The following is a 19,816-nucleotide window of genomic DNA, read 5'->3' as shown; positions in this document are numbered from 1 at the left end:
TCTACCATTGAACTTACCGGAATTACCACGTTGGCCGACAAAGTCATGGAAGTAGCCACCCCAACCATCGCAGCCATGACATCGTCTCCGGGTGACAATACCCACCCTGCAAACCCCACCCAGCTTTTCGGCACCGCAATCTCCGCTCGAATCCTTGTGTGAGCGCCTGGAATGCATCATCTGTGCAGCGGAACATCGCCGCACATCATTTCGTCACCCACGCAGCCGTGGTTCCCGCAAATCAGGACGCATAGGCACCCGCCATGAAACAGCACCTACAGCGTCTGGCGTTTGCTCCTACCACTGCCGTTTTGGAAACGACGCTCGTCACTGTCGGCGTCCCTGCACTTGGCAGGGAAACAGGCCGGCTGACATCTAACGGCGACGAGTGGTCCGGCGCAACCCACAAGTCGCTTTTTCTACGTGATGGACAGAGTTACTGGACAACGTTAGAATTCTCCCCGCCCACCACTCATATATTAGCGCGGCCAGGTAGTCAGTGTTTGGACTCTTGTACGACGCCAAGGTCTTTACGAACCATTTCGACGTTGGTACTTCGATCGTGCATGGTTTTACGACGCCTTAGCTACATCAGTTATGACGTTGTTGCTGACCGTTTATTCTTCTAGCCGCGTCGTCAACACCTGCCTGATATTCTACACGTCGTTAGCACAAAGCCCCACCTTTCTGAGCTACGTTCACCTATTTTTCCATTGTTTAGCAACCGTTATTTCTTGAACCTCGGGGCGATGCTCTTTTTGGAGGGAGGCAAATGCAGCGTCCCTATGTGTGCAAAAATAGGCTGGTGACGTTGAAAACAGCAATTTCGAGAGTACGAGCATAATGAAATGGCAACTAGTTTTAGGTTCAAACTACTTTTTCAGAGCGAGTGCCATAATAATGGGACAAGGCTGTTCCCCCTGTGTTTAGCAAACCATGACAGTGCATGTCGGAAGCTTCTTAAGGTAGGAACAACACGGTTTGCCTATGCCAAGGAGTTCCGTGCAGTGCAACTGAGTATTTTTGAAGAATGTAAAGACGTCTAGTAACCAAAGTTCGGTTCGCGGCCAAATGTATTGGTGGAAATAAATTTAACATCATCATCATCAGCCTATTTTTATGTCCACTGCAGACGAAAGCCTCTCCCTGCGACCTCGAATTTCCCCTGTGCTGCGCTAGCTGATTCTAACTTGCGCCTGCAAATTTCGTAACTTCATCACCCCACCTAGTTTTCTGCCAACCTCGACTGCGCTTCCCTTCTCTTGATACCCATTTTGTAGCTCTAATGGTCCACCGGTTATCCATTCTACGCATTGAATGGCATAACATGACATAAATTTACCATAATTACTCACTATTTGTTGAGAGTTCCGCTGCCGCTGAATGTGATGCTCTCTATCAATCTGCATCTACTTTCAATTGCTTGCTTCACTTTCGCGATATGTGAGAAGTTTCAATGCTTCCGATACTTACGTTATCTCCACCACTTAAAGCGCTGATGCCTGGTTTACCAAACATAAAAAACTGCAGTAAATTTAGAATGTCGCTGCAAAACTTATATTATGGTGTTTTCCATAGACATATTGTCTTCCAGCGGTTGCTCAATTATTTCCGCGAAGGAGCCCACAGGAAAGTTGTGCTCCTTTTTGTATGAACTTCTGGATCCGACGCATGGCCTAGCGCTTTTTGCGTCTCACTTGAAAAAAAAATGGGGGGGGGGGGGGGGGGGGGGCAAGGGTTAGAAGTGCGGTGCATCAATTTCGCAGATATGAGCTCACCATTTCTGAGGCGACCGACTTTAGGAAGAAATAATAAAGGGTGGTGTTAAAACAATTTATTTTCGTTTTTTTTTCAGGATTCCTGAAGCTTTCCTGCATTTTTTGCAGTGTTAGCCTTTACTTGCAGAAAATTTATTTTCTTGCAGTAAGTGAAAAAGTATTTTATTTCCTTGTCAGAAGTGTTACGAAGTGTTACGAACCAAAACCACTTGTAAAAAATTATACCAGCCCTTGTTTAGTTCAACTGTGCCCAAACAAACCTCATTTTTCTAAATAAACGTATGGCTGGATTATTATGAACGAATCTTGTAGCGTATCATATGAGATAAACCATGCACTTCCACGTATATTTTATGACAATAAAGACAACTCATGGAGGAAAGAAACAAAACAGGAGAGGCCCTGACATCACGTTTTTGAAGCCGGAAGTGCCGCCATGTTGGTTTCTCATCTGCCTTTGCGCCTCCAATCAGGGGTTCTACAGCTCGCGGGAGCCGATGGGCGCGAACTTTGAACTTGCATTGTAACGAGCCGCCGGAAGTGTGTGTTGCCGACGCGCGTCAAAACAAAGCCTACGAAACTTCTGTAGCGGTTTTAGTGGAGCACCGGCGTAAAAATCTTATCTCACTTTTCAGAGATCGAGAGCAGCAGCGAAAGCTTCAGGGGCGCGGTTGCTATGGCAACGTTGACATTTGCCATACCCGTCCCAGTATTCCTTTGCGAAAAATAGCACGTGATTTCCGCCAGGTTTTCTCCAATACGTCCGTTCAGGCCGGGGCCTCTCTTGGGTTTCCTTTCTCCATGAGACAGCTGAATAGTAGTAAAACCAGCCAAAACTAACGGAACCAATTAAAAAATACAGCTGACTTCAGCGGTTTCTTCTGCTCTGAACTAATTTATTGCTACAGCAGTATTCTACTCCCGTGAAGACTATCATCTGATTGGTTGGTTTGTTTTAGTTTCCTGCTTCTTCCTCGAATAATTGCGTCCGCTAACTAGAAGGAATTGGACAAGAACCTAGCGGTTATAGGTCGGTTATAGGGGGGAGGGGGGCCATCGTATAAAAACTTTCAATTTAATGCATGAATTAAAGACAAGATAAACTTTTCTGAGAATATTTGAAAGATAGTTATAATTGTGTGGTAGTAGAGAAATACCAGTGTGAATAAAATAGATCTGCCTTTTTCTTCGTAATTTCTGCAACTTACTTTCCGTATGAGAAAGTCATGCATGTTGTGGAATTTGGATTAAGTGTTCTTTGAACTGCCACTGATCTCGCCACGGCTGGAGTAACTTGGCCGTTGTCCCCAGAGCTTCCTTGGGAGTGCGACAATCAGATGCGAGTGTTAAGGTGCTCCATGAGTCTCGGCTGCCACCGCTTCGTCTTCTCGCTTCTAGACTACTTACGCAGTTAAGTCGACTAAGTGAAACGAGCGCGCTATGTCGAGCACTCCTAATGGGATTACGTTATAAACATAGGATATGGTGGGGTTAAAAAGAACAAAGTAAACAAAAAAATCAGCCCTACGTGCCACTAGGTACAACGGGCTTACGTTGTAAACAGTACGGAATCGCTTGCTTTCATGGCATTCAATACTATACGCCTTCGTGGCCGTGTTTTTCCCAAGCGAATGCAGTGACCTGGCCCGCCATGGTCACACAAAAATGTGGACTGCCAGCGGAGAATGCTCGGGTTACACAGCAAGCTCTCTCTAGTGTATCGGAGGCACATTCATAAATAGTTGAACACTTAAAAAGAACGTTGAACCAGCACCTGTAAATATTCACCGACAGTTCGTTTGTTCAGAAGCGCGGAGCAAGCGCCGCAGCACTGCTTGTGATTCCGTCCCTCAGGATGTCCAGTTCTGCCCAAATTGACTGCGTCGTTCCGCCAATAGTAGCGTGGCCATTGAAGCAGCCTTACGGAAACTGAAGTTTTGTCAAACAAAGTAAATTATAATGCTGCAAGACAGCAACCACCTCTGCGGTTGTTGTAGCAATGCTTTGTGTTGGAGAAGTGCACGGCAAAGTTACTTACGCCTTCCTAAAGCATTGCGCAGCCTCGTATCTACAAAAAAGTTTCAGTTGCTTCCATTGGGGTTGCCTTTTATTACATGTACATTTTTTTATTTAATAAACATCTTCCTCTCTCTATCTCTCTTCATTGCATGAAGGTGTCGCGGGGAAGGAGGTGGGTGATAGACTTTTTTCGAAGCGCCTTAGATCTCGGGCCAACTAAGAAGTAATTAGATCCCCAACGTGTTCTAAAACAAACAGTGGCCACTCGTTCTCACTCTTTATGGTTGTCATCACTTTACCAGCCCTCTGGGACAAAGAGGCCAAGCAGGCCCGCCAATGGGTAGGTGGATGCTATGAGCGTCACCTTTGAAATGCCAGAAAGCTCTTGTTCTTATTTAGCCTTATGTCCTACCTATTTTTTGTTTAGCAAAGAAAAATTTCCAGGATCGAACTTTCTGAACCACTATCGGAAACGTTTCTTTTTTTTTTTGTATGCCTGCGTTGTTTGTGGTCTCCGGCCTTTTCTGCCACCAAACCTCCAATCGCCTTTTACTGTACTCTACTGCGGACATGGTTTCTTTCCCCCTGCTGTTCCTGAACCAAAGGGCTTCAAGGAGGCCTGTGCAGCCTAAACCGCAGCTGGGTAGAGATCTTCACGTTCTAATTAAATATGTTCCATCGTCTCCCTAGCTTTACCTCAGCAAGCACATGCTTCTTCTCCCTTGGTGTGGTCTGGATCTCCCCGCTGCATCGCCTCCGCACGGGGTCAGCACGTACTACGGCATGGCTACATAAAATCGGACTCGCCACGTCTCCGTTATGTTCGACGTGTTAGACTATAAGTGATATTCGAAAACATTAGTCGGATTTCCTGAATTGGCTACCGAGCGCAACCTTTTGTTTGACGATTTCCAGCGTATAAGGTCTCTATATGCTGAAGACAATGATACGGTGTTTCCTCGTGGGTACCAGACATTCAGGAGAGAGCTGTCCCGACTCCTCAAGTTTTTACGTACCAAATATTGAGCCAATAATTGGTAACGCTTCGTAGATTCATTTCAGAGAATGTTGGCGGTCGAGGGCGGCCCCACGCGGCACCGTGCGCTGGTTAGATCACAGCTTGTGGACCTGTGTCTTGTTCCGGCTCGTCGTGTCCGCTGTGTTGTTCATTCGTCCAGTCCTGCGCTTCTGAACATTGACCAACTTTTCTGGATGAAGCCGCACGGGCGCGGCAATTTACGACATGTCTTGCAAAGCTATATCCGCTTTCACCCTACAATATCCTTCTCATTTTTTGCTTACATACATAGACATGCTTTAGCAATCTAACACTCCCCGTGTCAACAAGGGGTGATACATTTAGTTAAAATTGATAGTTTTCATTATCAACATCATCATCAGCCCGAATTATTGTCACTGCTAGACGAGAGCCTCTCCCTGCGATCTCCAATTACCCCTGTGTTGCGCTAGCTGATTCCAACTTGCGCCTGCAAATTTCCTAACTTCATCACCCCACCTAGTGTTCCGCCGTCCTCGACTGCGCTTTTCATCTCTTGGTATTCATCCTGTAACTCTAATGGCCCGACGGTTATTCTTCCTACGCATTACTTGACCTGCCCAGCTCCTATTTTTTTCTCTTAATGTCAATTAGAATATTGGCAATCCCCGTTTGCTCTGTGATCCACACCGCTCTCTTCCTGTGTCTGAACGTTAGGCCTAGCATTTTTCGTTCTTTTGCTCTTTGTGTGGTCCTTTTGTTAACCTCCAAGTTTCCGCCCCTTATGTTAGCACCGGTAGAAGAGAATAATTTTTCACTTTTCTTTTCAACGACACTGGTAAGCTCTCAGTCAGGAATTGGCAATGTCTGCTGTATGCACTCCAACCTAATTTTATTCTTCTGTAAATTTCGTACTCATAATCAGGGTCCCCTGTGAGTAATTGACCTAGATAAACGTAATCCTCTAAAGATTCTAAATGTTGACTGGCGATCCTGAATTCCAGTTCCCTTGCCAGGCTATTGAACACAATGTTTGTCTTCTGCATATTAATCTTCAACCCCCCTCTTACACTTTCTCGGTTAAGGTCCCGAATCATTTGTTGTAATTCGCCCCCATTGTTGCTCAATAGGACAATGTCACCTGCAAACTGAAGGTTGCTGACATATACGCTGTTGATCCTCACTTCTAAGCCTTCCCAGTCTAAGAGCTTGAATACTTCTTCTATGCATGCAGTGAATAGCATTGGAGAGATTGTGTCTCCTTGCCTGAACACTTTCTTGAAAAGTAACTTTCGACTTTTCTTGTGGAGAACCAAGGTAGCTGTGGAATCTTTGTAGATATTTCCCGAGATATTCACGTATGCCTCCAGAACTCCTTGAGTAGGCAATACCTCTATGACTGCTGGTATCACTACTGAATCAAATGCATTTTCATAATCACTGAAAGCCATATAGAGAGGCTATTTGTACTCCGCAGATTCCTCGATTACCTGATTGACGACATGAATATGATCCATCGTAGAATATCCCTTCCTGAAGCCAGCCTGTTCTCTTGGTTGACTGAAGTCAAGTGTTATCTTGGTGAATTTTTTATACAATACTGAAAGCAAGCTAATGGGTCTGTAATTCAATTCTTTAATGTCTCCCTTCTTATGGATAAGTATAATGTTGGCGTTCTTCCATCTCTCTGGTACACCTGAAGTTGTGAGGAATTGCGTGTAAAGGGCTGCAAGCTTTTCAAGCATGATATCTCCTCCATCTTTGATTAAATTTACTGTTAATCCATCTTCTCCAGCAGCTTTCCCCCTGGTCATGTCTTTCAAGGCCCTTCTAATTTCATCGCTGGTTACAGAAGGAGTCTCTGTATCCGGTTCATCACTATTTCGAATGAAAGTAGTTTGGCTGTTTTGGGCACTGTACAGGTCGGTATAGAATTCTTCCGCTGCTTTTACTATGTCATCGAAATTGCTGATGATATTGTTACGCTAAAGCTACGGCAATGACGGAAGAAGAGGAGAACGAAGTGCACTTTTCTTGGTAGCCGCTCGTTGTCGGCGCGGCCCCTTTTCATCAATTCATGTTAAATAAACGCACCCCATCGTAACAATATTACCATGCTTGTCTTTGAGTGCATACATCGTGCCTTGTCCTATGCCAAGCTTTCTTCTTACTGATTTCATGCTGCGTCCATATTTTACGGCTTCCTCAATCTTTCCCAAGTTATAATTGTGAATATCCCTTACTTTCTTCTTGTTGATCAGTTTTGAAAGTTCAGCGATTTCTGGTCTCTTGAGTTTGACGCTTTCATGCTTTTTCGCTAATTTATTAGGTCCTTTGTTAGTTGGGAGAGCTTACTTATACTGGTTGCCTTGGTGGCTTAGCTTCCACTTCAATTGCTACTTCTGAAATTAGCCTAGTTACTGTTTCATTCATTACCTCTCTGTTATCTGCATCTTCATGTTCTAAAGCTGCATATTTGTTTACGAGCACCAGCCTGAATTTGTCTGCTTTTATACTTATTGAGTCTAAGTTGGCCTGTTTCTTCTTGACTAATTTTACTCTATCTCTCTTCAAATTCAGAGAAATCCTAGACCTCATTAACCTATGGTCACTTCACTTTACCTTGCCTAACACTTCTACATCCTGCACTATTCTGGGATCGGCAGAAAGTATAAAATCTATTTCATTTCTTGTTTCTCCATTAGGGCTTTTCCAGGTCCACTTCCTGTTGTTACGCTTCTTGAAGAAGGTATTCATTATTCGGAGCCTATTCTTTTCCGCGAATTCTGCTAACATCTCTCCTCTAGTGTTCCTAAAATCGATAGCGTAGTTGCCAATTGCTTGCACACCAGGCTGCTTTTCCCCCACTTTTTCCTTGAAGTCGCCCATGACAGCAGTATACTGAGTTTGCACCTTTCTCATCGTTAATTAAACACATTCATAAAACTGTTAAATTTCACCGTTCTATATCTCCTATTCATTTTTGATTACGACGACTGCTCCCCTCTCATTAATGCTGTAGAAATCATAAATGCTTTCCGTATTCTGTCTTATCTGGAAGGCCTCTGTTGCAGAGGACGTGGTTGTTAGTCAGCACTGTGTAAGCCTTACCTGTTCTTACCTCGCTAAGGCGAATAATATCCCAAGCAATGCCTGATAATTCCTCAAACAGCCCTACTAAGCTAGCCTCACTCGAGACGGCGCCCGTGTTGAACGTTGCTAGGTTACATTTCCAGTGATGGCCTGTCCGGACCAAGAGATTCTTAGCACACTCTGCCGCATCGCAGGTCTGACCGCCGCCTTGGTCTGACACTCCGCAGCCGCAGGGGACTGAAGGCCATGGGTCAATTGCAGGAGTAAGGAGGGAGGTAGCGGCCGAATACTGCACCGGGGAGGTCAATTCCTATTCCGATGAAGTGACCTTGTTGAAGCTTAGTGGATCTTCCTACTTTGGTTGCACCTGGACTAGTATCGCCCCACTAGCTCTTGACATTTTTTTTACTGGTGTCAGGCGCAACTCCATGCCTGAAAATGTAGTGGACTGGAGGGGGATTCGAACCTACGACCTTCAGATTAGAAGCCCAGTGTTCTACCTCTACTCCACGCCACCAAAATTGATAGTTTTATGGGAACTTTATCAGAAATTGATTGGCCAAGGAATTAGGCTAATCTTGTATTTGTTCGTGGTGGTTCAACATATTATTATTATGAATATTATTATTCATATAATCTTGGTTAATTATGTATATGGTTCTCCATTTTACTGTGATATAGTAGTCATATTTCTTTATTTTCATCGTTTAGTAAGACAACGTGCAAGCACCTACTTGCCAGACGTGACTGCAGCATGTGTATTTTACAGGACCTTCAAATTAGAAGTCTCCTTTCACCCTTTCATTCAGTTATTGTGTAAATCGATATTGAGGCCGTAGGTGAGGAGATAGTTGCTGTATTAAAGACTTCGTGACTTGAAGGCTCAATTACTGTCTTTGAAAGTCTCACCTGGGACCTTCAAATAGACTGTGCGGACAAACAATCTTCTGTAAATGATGTTACGAGCGAAATGATGCACTGCCATAGGCGAGATTTTGACGATTTCATTTTCTCTGTACAATTGCAGTACTACTATATAAGGCACTTAGCGCCGGTGAGTCCTTGTGCTGTTTTCGTGCATGTTTGTATAGCCCAGCACCTTTCTTAACAAATACTGTGAGCTCCTGTGTGAACTACGGGGCGTTGGCGCTGCGACGTCACTGTTGGCATTTACATTGTCGATGCATTCGACGTTCCTTTCCACCCACAACTTTATTCTCAGCGCATATTTAGTGCGCGTGCAACGTTTGAGGCTTATCAACGTCACGGTCATCTAAGCCATCCTTGTGCTGCTGACGTTGTTTTTACTAGCACGACAACGAAGAAGTGAATGCAAACACATAATCATCTTGTCAAGCCCTATTTCTATGTAATGCCAGTTAGGGTAATCCTCTGTCCACTACAAAAGCTTTGTTCGTCGGGGACACCGAAATACACGCACAGATGCATCTGCTCACAAAGTCTATGGCCAGCGCACAACTTTGTACTAGTTGCGCAGTGCAGCTGTAGCGCGATAGCTGAGTGGTTAGCGTGCTAGACTTCCAAATGCACATAGCTTCACTGGCATGGGTTCGGGTCCTATTGGAGATGGTTGTAAAGAGAAGCTTTATTTGAGCTCACACTGGGGCAATTATCAAGCTACAGGGAGGAAAATGTGGCCTGAAGACACAAAAAAAGGCGTCGCAGTATGCTCTCGATGATGCCAACGGTCGTCATCAGCGTAACAGAATGGGCGGACGGATGGGACTAGGCAAACCCAATTTTAAGCACTTAACTGCTGCCACAGTAAAAAATGCTAACTTTTCTGTAAGAGTGGTATTACTCGGCGCGTCAGTTAATACAAGTTTCAGAAAAAACTTATGACGTCATCCTTAATTAAGTGACTGATAGTTTATTGTGTATGCGGGTTCCTTTATAGTGCTGTCTTTCCCGATAAGTTTTCCGTTAAATTGATTTTAGAATCACGTTGATAATCAATAGAAATGCTTTCTTTTTCCTGCGAGAGTTATTTGTTGCAGATGTTATTAGCTCCTGCAACATGGGAGCCGCCCCCAAAGTTCAGTTGCTATGGCGTTATGATGCGGAGCGTGAGGTCGTGGGTTCGTTCACGACCATGATGACTGCATTCCATGGGGCCGGAATGCGAAAACGTTCGTGTACCGTGCACTTCAAAAGCCCCAGGTTATCAAAGTTAATCCGGAGTGCCCCACTATGTCATGCCTCGCATTTATATTGTGATAAGGGATTTATTACCTGTAACGCGACAGGCGAAAAACCATCGCAGTCCCAAGGAAACAATGGTCTCGGCGCCAACAGCTCGTGATCTGCGCTCGCTTCCTACATCGATGATAGCGTCCCTCAACTCCTTGCTTCCTGATCTTCATTACAATCGTAGTTTTGGCATGTATAAAGAATTTAGTTTTAATGATATATCTATCATAAACAATGCTTCTATTTCTTTTCGGGCATATTTAATGCAATAATAGCATTAAGAAACAGTATAGCTCGTACAGAGATTATATTTTGCTGCCGAAAATGGTCCTGTCGTGGAGAGACATACTTTTCTCCACAAAAGAACCCATAAATACATCATAAATGCCACATTACCGAAATTATTGCTTGCCTTACAGAACCACCTAAATGTTAAAAATGACAGAGTAGGCTTATAAACAGCATAGAAAAAGGATGTGTCATTTTTGTGCACTGAATTCCAGTGCATAAATTGTGCATACAATCTGGGGCAGAATTCCTAAAGCCTTTCATTCGTAAGGGCTCCTAACCATTGGCTTTCTCTAAGCGTATGTCCACTATCAGCCTTAGCTAGAATTTTTATTTGCGAATAATTCTAGCATAAATTTGTGAATACGGGCGCTGTTTATTTGTTAACCTTTTGCATGTTATTTGACGAGCTACCCCTACATAGTTGAAGAAAGAAATAACTCGATGAGTATTTAAACACTTACAGCAGCTATGCATTTCAGTGTTGCACAGCATACATATACCGAGTAAATATGCACACACTTTTGCTTTGACTGTCTTTCAAGAAGTTGTTGAATATGTATCATATATAATACACCATGTGGAAAGTGCTTATGTCTGCATCTGTTCTTCAGAGGAAGCAATTGAGTATCCTAACGTAATGGTGTTAAGGCACTGGTATGCCCATTTCTATTCTTCATTCACATTACAGCAAAATGGCCGTCCACGTAGGATCATGTACACAATTGCCAAAGTGATTCGCCTTTATTGAATCAGTGAAAATGCAAATGTTCTGACATGTTCGTTCCCGAAATGACTTCAGTTTAGAGAAACTGGTCTACACTATGCCGAAGAAGGTGATGAAGCACTGCGATGAGTATGTACAAATGAGAACGATGATGCCAACCTAAGCGCTTGCAATATCTACACGCCAGAAATTATTTATGCAGATGAAAGGCCTCAGAACAAGTTGAAAATGAAAAAAGCATCCCTCACAGATCTATGACAAGCTCAAACTGATACATCAAGGACAGCGAAGCTGTATGAGCGAGTTTTCCGGCCTTCGGAAGTAGTGGGAGTCCTGTTTGCTGGCTCATTGCTTGTATTGGAGTGTACCGCAGTAGCATAGTGCCGTTTGAGCGTAACTTCTAGCTGACCTCCAATGAGGAGCCGCTATAACGTGACGTGAGAAGTAAACGCTACAATTTACTGCTTAAAAATGCGTATGTAGGTTGTCTATTCGAATTATATATACGCAAGATAGCTTTCATAATTGTTGAATATAACCTTTTAAGCCAAATTCGGTGTTCCGACACGCGTCACGTTGCACATAATTGGATATCGATCACGCTTCCTTTGGGACTGGAAAACCGTTTTGAAACTTCACTTAACAGCCTTGCTGTAAAAAGTATGTAGAAACCTACCGGAGTTGTCTAAGTATGCATAAACATATTCCCGAGTTTCAGTTGGCCCACCACCAACCTAAAGTTTACATACACCCAAATTTCAAGTTGACCTACCCCCAAATTTCAAGTTGGCACTACAACAAATTTCAATTGGCCCACCCCCAAAGTTCAAGTTGGCCGTTCCCCAAATTTCAATTTGCCCGCCCTTAAATATAAAGTTGACCCATCCCCAAATTTCAAGCTGGGCCAGCCCCAAATTGCAAAATTGGCCCACCTCCAAATTTAATTTGGTCCATGGGCAAATTCTCAGTTGGCCAATACCCAAATTTAAGTTGGCCCAGCTCCCAATTTCATGTTGGCCCACCCCAATATTTCAAGTGGAACCACCCCTAAATTTCAGTTGGCCCCGCCCCAAATTTCAAGTTGGCCCACCCCTACTATAGGCTTCCCCATGAATTTTCTATGGAGCCCTATGTGTCGCTATCGGTATTCTCACTGATCAATTTTATTGCATTTTTTTAGTTTTCCATTGTTCCTTTTCACTTACAAAGCTAACAATCATCTACATTTACACTATTATAACGATTAAACGTCTTTGCAGAATATGCATTCTTGTGCAGATACAAGGCATTACACTTTTCGCGTGATGGGCAGTTTTTCCTGGTGTTCTTGCCAAAGAATGCTTATGCATTAAATGTTGAGACGTTTTGGAGCCCCTACAACTTCCTTGATAACACTAAGGAAGACAAGAGCCGTTTATCCCCGTTAGCCAAAAATAAGAGAGTGAGTCCCATAAATAGCAGGTTAATACTTACCTGGTCCTGCTATATAGAGTTAGCTTGGATTTCGGTGAATAAAGATTCCCGAAAAACAGAAGTCATTGGACTCTTTTCCTTGAATATGGCTGTGGTGTTATAATGGATGGGACTTTGGGACTTATGGCACTTAGGTTATCGGCGCACTCTGCAAGACTCTGCAAGACTCTGCAAGACTCTGGCAATTCTTTGTTTCCTTTGTCCTTCCTTCTGTTAGATTGCTTTTTCTCCTACAGTAGGCCCACATGGTACCTCATACATAACTCATTCCAATATGGCTCTTGTTTTTGAGCGCTGCAAAGGAGAGCTCTGTGCCAGTTCGGTGCATAACAGCACATCATATTCAGTGATATAGAGATATTACCCTCAACCTTCATTGAAATGGGAAAGAGGGATATTCTGTGTAATCTCAATGGCAATATACATTCACTGCCACACTTAAGCACGCAGTGCTTGTGTTATGGGTGAGCAAGCAGATCAAGCAAAAAGGCTGAACAACACTATAGAAATATCCCTGCATCCTAAGCTTAAATGTATAAAAAGAAAGGAAACTTGAGTTAACCTGGCTTGAAACAATAAATATCACCGTCTTCTATCACATTACTGATGCTTGCTGCAAGAACCACTGTGCAAGGAAAGGGCTCTTTGCTGGTGGTGCTGCCCATACAGCACAAAGCCCAAAAATAGCTTCACATGAAGGAAATTATAACAGCATGTTTACCTTCCACTTTAGATGTGAGAAGTACATTGGTAGAAAAAGAAGCTCTGAAATGTTTCTTGAATAAAAACTTCCTAAGTATACTTCTTGGTTAATTATTAATTCGTTGTCCTAAACTATTCACAACTGAAACTTTCCAGCTTACCAAAAACGCTACTGTAGTCTATGCACTAACTTTCCCTCACTTAAATAAAAGTTTGAGGAACCCTGCATAGCAGAAATGATACGTTGGGCATTTCAGGCCAGAATAGCAACAGTAAATTCATTCAGGTGCGAACATTGATGCAGAAAAGCTATGTATTTATTCATTTGACAGAAAAGGGCTGATTACTACAGAAAAGAAAAAAAAGGGCAGGAGACAAACACCCTTCTTTTTTTCTTGAATTTAGCGCCGAAACTAAGGCACCAATCCCATCAATTGGCACCGAGGTTGGTGCTGAGAATTACATTGTGTTCGATGCAGTATAGTCTTTCCTGGCTAATAAATGATTAACTATGTTCCGCTTCATACTTGAGATGCAAGGCTGTGAAAGCTATGCAAAGAGTTCGGTCATCAAAAAGCATCACTGCACATTTCTTGGTCTAGTGCTGTAGAGATGTAGCTCTGAATAACAAGGACATGAGTTTGATGCCTCGCCTGGATCATTGTTTTTAAATGAACAGTCGAAAATGTTCGTCAAATTTTCCGCAGTGTCAGTCAACCACCATACCAGATTTGTGACATTATATACAAAACCGCGTATAGTGCGTGGGGCAGAGGTAGCACACCAGGCTCCTAATTTGAAGGTCGTAAGCTCGAATCCTCATCCAGTCCACTACATGAAGACTACATAGAGGTATGAATGAAACCATCAGTAGGCTGATTTCTGAAACAGAAATTGAAGCGGGAGGTAAGATGCAAATGGCAACGAGTAGGTAAGCTCTCCCAAGTAACAAGAGAGAGAGAGAGAGAGCAAGGAGAGGAAAGGCAGGGAGGTCAACCAGAAGAGCGTCCAGTTTGCTATCCTGGACTAGGGGTAAGGGAAAGCGCGGATAGAAAGAGTAAAATAGGGAGAGAATGAGTACTGAGTACACGTGGGACGATGTACAGGGACACTATAGACGGTCTCTTAAACCAGTGCACTTCAAATACTATACTAACGCACGCATCGCTTTTTGTGCCAGTGACGGGTGTAGCCACGCCCCAAGTAACAAAGGTCCTAATAAAGAAACGGCAATGCATGACAGTGACAAACTCAACAGTTCAGACAGAATTCGCTGAACTGTCAAAACTGATAAAGAAGAAGAAAGTAAGGGATATTCGAAATTATAACGTGGAATAGGTTGAGGAAGTAGTCAAAATATGGACGCAGCATGAAATCAGAGAGAAGAAAACTTGGCATAGGACAAGGAAGATGTATGCACTGAAAGATAAGCAGAGCAATATCATCAGCAATTTCGATGATAATTAAAGGCAGCGGAAGAATTCTATACTGACATGTACAGTGCCCAGAGCAGCCAAGCTACTTTCATTCGAAGTAGTGATGAACAGTATCCATAGGCTCCTTCTATAACTAGCGAGGAAGTTATGAGGGCCTTGCAAGACATGACGCGGGGAAAAGCGGCGGGAGAAGACGGAATAACAGTTGACGTAATAAAAGACAGGGTAGATATCATGCTTGTAAAGCTTGCGGCTATTTATACGCATTGCCTCACGACTTCAAGTGGGCCAGATATCTGGATGAATGCCAGCATTATACTAACCCATAAGAAGGCAGACGTTAAAGAATTGAAAAATTATAGACCCGTTAGCTTGCTTTCAGTATCGTATAAAATATTCACTAAGATAATTTCCAATAGAATCAGGGAAACACTTGACTTCAGTCAACCAAGAGAACAGGCTGGCTTCAGGAAGGGATATTCTACGATGGATCATATCCATGTCATCAGTCAGGTAATCGAGGAATTTGGGGAGTACAATCAACCTCTCTATGTGCCTTTCATAGGTTATGCAAAGGCATTTGATTTAGTTGAGATAGCAACAGTCATAGAGACATTGCGTAATCAAGGAGTGCAGGAGGCATACGTGAATATCTTGGCAGATATCTACAAAGATTCTAGCTACCTTGGTTCTCCACAAGAAAAGTATAAAGTTATCTATCAAGAAAGGGGTCAGGCAAGGAGACATAATCTCTCCAATGCTATTCACTGCATGCTTAGAAAATGTATTCGAGCCCTTAGACTGGAAAGGCTCAGGAGTGAGGACCAACGGCAAATATCTCAGCAACCTTCGGTTTGCAGATGACATCGTCCTATTCAGCAACAATGGGGACGAATTACAACAAATGATTGAGGACCTTAACCGAGAAAGTGTAAGAGTGGCGTTGAACATTAATATGCAGAAGGAAAAGATAATGCTCAATAGCCTCGCAAGGGAACAAGAGTTCAGGATCAACAGTCAGCCTCTAGAGTATGTAAATGAGTGCGTTTAACTAGGTCAGTTACTCACCGGGAAGCCCGATCACGAGGAGGAAACTTACAGAAGAATAAAACTGGGTTGGAGTGCATATGTCAGGCATTGTCAAATCCTGACGGGGAGCTTACCCCTGTCGTTGAAAAGAAAAGGGTACAATCATTGCATTCTACCGGCGCTAACACATGGAGCAGAACCTTGGAGGTCAACAAAGAAGCTCGAGAACAAGTTAAGGACCGCACAAAGAGCGATGGAACGAAAACTGTTAGGCCTACGGTTTAAGAGTCAGGAAGAGAGCGGTGTGGATCAGAGAGCTAACGGGGACTGCCGATATTCTGATTGACATTGGGATAAAAAAATAGAGCTGGGTAAGCCATGTAATGCGTAGGATGGATAACCGGTGGACCATTAGAGTTACAGAATGGATACCAAGAGAAGGGAAGCGCAATCGAGGGTGGCAGAAAGCTAGGTGGGGTGATGAACTTAAGAAGTTTGCAGGCGCAAGTTGGAATCAGCTAGCGCAAGACAGGGGTAATTGGAGATCCCATGGAGAGGCCTTCGTCTGGCAGTGGACATAGATATAGGCTGACGATGATGACCCTAAACGAATACTACAGAATGGGACCTTTCGATGTCAACATACTTTAAAGTCACTTCTGTTCCAGTCGATGTCGCCTTGGCTACTTGTATAAATGTTCTGATCGAGGCCGACACGCTCCCTGATAGCACGCCTTTTGACTAGTCCATAACTTTACTAACTCCCGACATTTTTTAGAAGCATTCATATCACCTATGGCCAAGAGTTTAACAGGCTGCCCTCTGTAGAAACAATGTGATCCTTTATCTTAGTCAGTATAGCCAACCTTACCATAAAATCTATTCAAAAAGAGGTCCTTGCTGACTTCCCCACTGTACAATGCTTCTTGTCATCTACGTGGGCGATTCCTTCTCTTTAATATGAAAGAAAGATTGCGCACGTCTTCTGCTTCTCCGGAAATTAGTAAAGCAGGTGATTCAGTTCTCGAATAACAACACGCTTCCCTTACTCAGCGTGCATTTGCGGGGAACATGCCCACGGCTCTCCATTGCTGCGTGCGGGAGTTTTTACAGCACACTGACATCTATGATAGTAACCCAAGTACCAATAACTTCATCGCTATGTTAATTTTGGTTCGTGCCACTCTGCTTACCATAAGCAGTCTCTTCTACATTCTTTCATGACTTGGGTGACACGCATCAACTCGAACCAAGAAAACAGAATGAAGATTTACCCTGAAATAGACCCGGCCGCCTCCCCTTTCCGTGAACGGGAATCCTAAAAGTTTACTACGAGATTCGAAAGTCGATGTTGCCTATTCTATGGCATCTTAGAAGTCGTTACAAAAGTGCGTTGACGTTGCTTACGTTCCTGGTGTGAGCGAAGCTTTGCATCCTATATTTATAAGGTAATATCTACATATTAGGCTTACATCATCCAGCAACCTAAGAAACCAAGTTACGAATAATAGCGCGAATAATCAAGGGAACAGAAAGAAACACGACACGACCACAGAAAAAACCAACTGCTACATATGAATTTAAACCAAGAAGGAATAGTTACCACGGAGTGGCGTACCATATACCACGTGCTGACAGCAGTTCAATTACATTGGCAAAACCAGCCTATTAACAAGAATAAGAGAGCACCAAAGGAACGTGTCCAAGAAAAAAAGTTCGGCAGAGACATTTAAGACTGCTTACGTGTGGGATAGCGTAAGCCATAGAGTTTCTCAGTATAGAGTGAAACTCCATGGCGTAAGCATTATATTCACTTTTATTAAATGCTTTTTTTGCGCGTTCTTTCTTTGCGCAAGCTCTCGCATGCGTTCTACCTGTGCTTCAGTAAGGTGAAATCAAAACACACCACGCGTCGCAACACTAAGTGGCCTGTGCAATGACGCACGCACTAGGCACACCTTTACCAAACCAGAACCATGGAGCCGACGTGGCTTCGGGGAAGCGTGCTTGTCTCGCGCCCCGGAGACACGAGTTCGTTTCCCACCAAGACCGAAATTGATCAAATTTTATTTTCGAAGCCATTTATTGACTTCGCTTGTATAAGGGACATCCTTGAGTAATTTGACGTCAATCCGAGCATTTTTTACCTGTTCTTACTCTTTGTGCCGTCGGCAATTTCGGTACCATCACTCAATGACGACGACGCCGGATTTTCGCGTAATGGGGCATACAATGCTTTCGCATTAAACTATTGCCACAGTCATTGCCGAGCGATTAGGATAATGGCAAACTTTCATAAAGACGTGTAAGCAACATCAACAACAAGGAAAATAATCCAGCCACGCGTCATTTGCTAGGCCATTATTTTTCATATGACGGCCGGCGTAAGCAAAGAAGAATATCGGAACTTACCTGCTATTTTCTCATATGATGGCATAGAAGTGACAAGCGGCTTTTCTCGCCTTCATATAACCAGGGAATTCGTGCGGGCTCTGGAGCTTTTAATGTTTTCATCTTTCCCTTGCCCAGTGACCGCAACATAACGTGTGTATGTATGTATGTATGTATGTATGTATGTATGTATGTATGTATGTATGTATGTATGTATGTATGTATGTATGTATGTATGTATGTATGTATGTATGTATGTATGTATGTATGTATGTATGTATGTATGTATGTATTACTTTTGACCTTTAGGGGATCTTTCACGTGCCCCCAATGCACGGGACACGGGCATCCTTGCATTTCACCCGCATCGAAATGCGGCCGGCATGGCTGGGATTTGACCCCACAACCTTGTGCTTAGTAGCGCAACACCGTAGCCGCTAAGCCACCGCGGAGGCTTCGGTGTAGCTTGGTCCTGGAAAGTTTACTCGAATAATCCGCGCGTTAGGGAGCGCATCATGGCTTACTTTCTTTTTGTCGGAACCCTTGTCCTCTGTCGTAATCCAGCATATCCCTTTACACTAGTAGTCCTTCAGTGTTCGTACAGGTGCCGTGCTATCTAAGAACTCATTTACTTCGATTCTATTTGATACTTGTCACCCGTTATAGCTAGCGGTCGATACTGGCAATAACAAAGGCCTGGCAGCAACGAAATTTTTTTTTAATTTTGAGATAATATAGTCTTTCTGTAATACGGCTCCATGATAGTGCTGATAAAGTTTTTCAAGAGAGGTGTAGCGCTTGTTTTGCGCACAAGAGATTAGTGATAGTATTCCATGCACGACCACTAGGGCATGGATTCAGTGCCGTATAAAAAACTACTTGAAGACCCTCGGAATAACTGGTAGGTGTTCGCCCTTTCCGACTCTTACCTGATGAACAGTGGCGGGGCGCCTTCGGTTGAACTTGTAAGCTTGCGTGAGATCACTCAGACAACGCGGGAATCCGGCAGTGGCGTCGCGGTGCACCGAAGTTTGTGAAAGCTTCTTTACGTTATGGGTGCATTCGCGCACAGTTTGAGCAACTAGATCAGGAATATTTCCGTTGAAAGGGCGACTTATATGAAACAGGTGAATTCACGCCGGGGACTGGTGCCGCTGTTGACGCGGTAAACATGTACATAAATCGCCTACGTCCATCTGTAAAGACATTTGCCCTTTCGAACAATGATAGGCAGGTATTGTTGTTTGAGCGTCGAGTGGTATTCGTCGCCTATGAAATAGAAAGTCACTGTAGTTAACTACGGCTGTGAATGTCAACGCTATGGGTCGAGAACAAGCTGCTGTGATGAAGGCGTTTTAATGCGAAAACATTATTATATGCCCCACTGCATTTTTTGCCATCGATGCAGCTATTGCTCCTCAGAAAAACATGCTGGGTTCTCACAGACGTCCGTGAAGCATAAAAAGAAGCATATCCATCAGACGCTGATGCATAAATGATGCATCAAGGAGTCATTAATTATATCTAAAACCAATCTGACGCGTCCGAGCATTGGTGCACAAGCGAGGGGAGGATAGATACATGCTGGTGGATGCTGCCGGAGGCAACGCCATTCCAAGGTAATGGCAATTGTGCGTGTCTTCTACGGCGAAACGGCTCAAAATATGCCGAT

General features: G+C 43.6%; 1 protein-coding gene across 1 annotated transcript in view; it reads right to left on the bottom strand.

The window, feature by feature from the left end:
• Positions 1–19,301, bottom strand: part of LOC119446134 (beta-1,4-N-acetylgalactosaminyltransferase bre-4) — a 49,292-nt gene extending 29,991 nt beyond the window's left edge. The window contains exon 1 of the mRNA XM_037710487.2: positions 19,074–19,301. The gene's annotated coding sequence lies outside the window, so the exon portion shown is untranslated. The remainder of the gene's footprint in view (positions 1–19,073) is intronic.
• Between the last annotated feature and the right edge of the window lie 515 nt (positions 19,302–19,816).

The sequence above is a fragment of the Dermacentor silvarum genome, chromosome 3 (genome assembly GCF_013339745.2).
Source record: "Dermacentor silvarum isolate Dsil-2018 chromosome 3, BIME_Dsil_1.4, whole genome shotgun sequence".
NCBI lineage: Eukaryota > Metazoa > Arthropoda > Arachnida > Ixodida > Ixodidae > Dermacentor > Dermacentor silvarum.
Note: the sequence above shows the minus strand (reverse complement) of the source record. Positions and strands in the feature narration are given on the sequence as shown.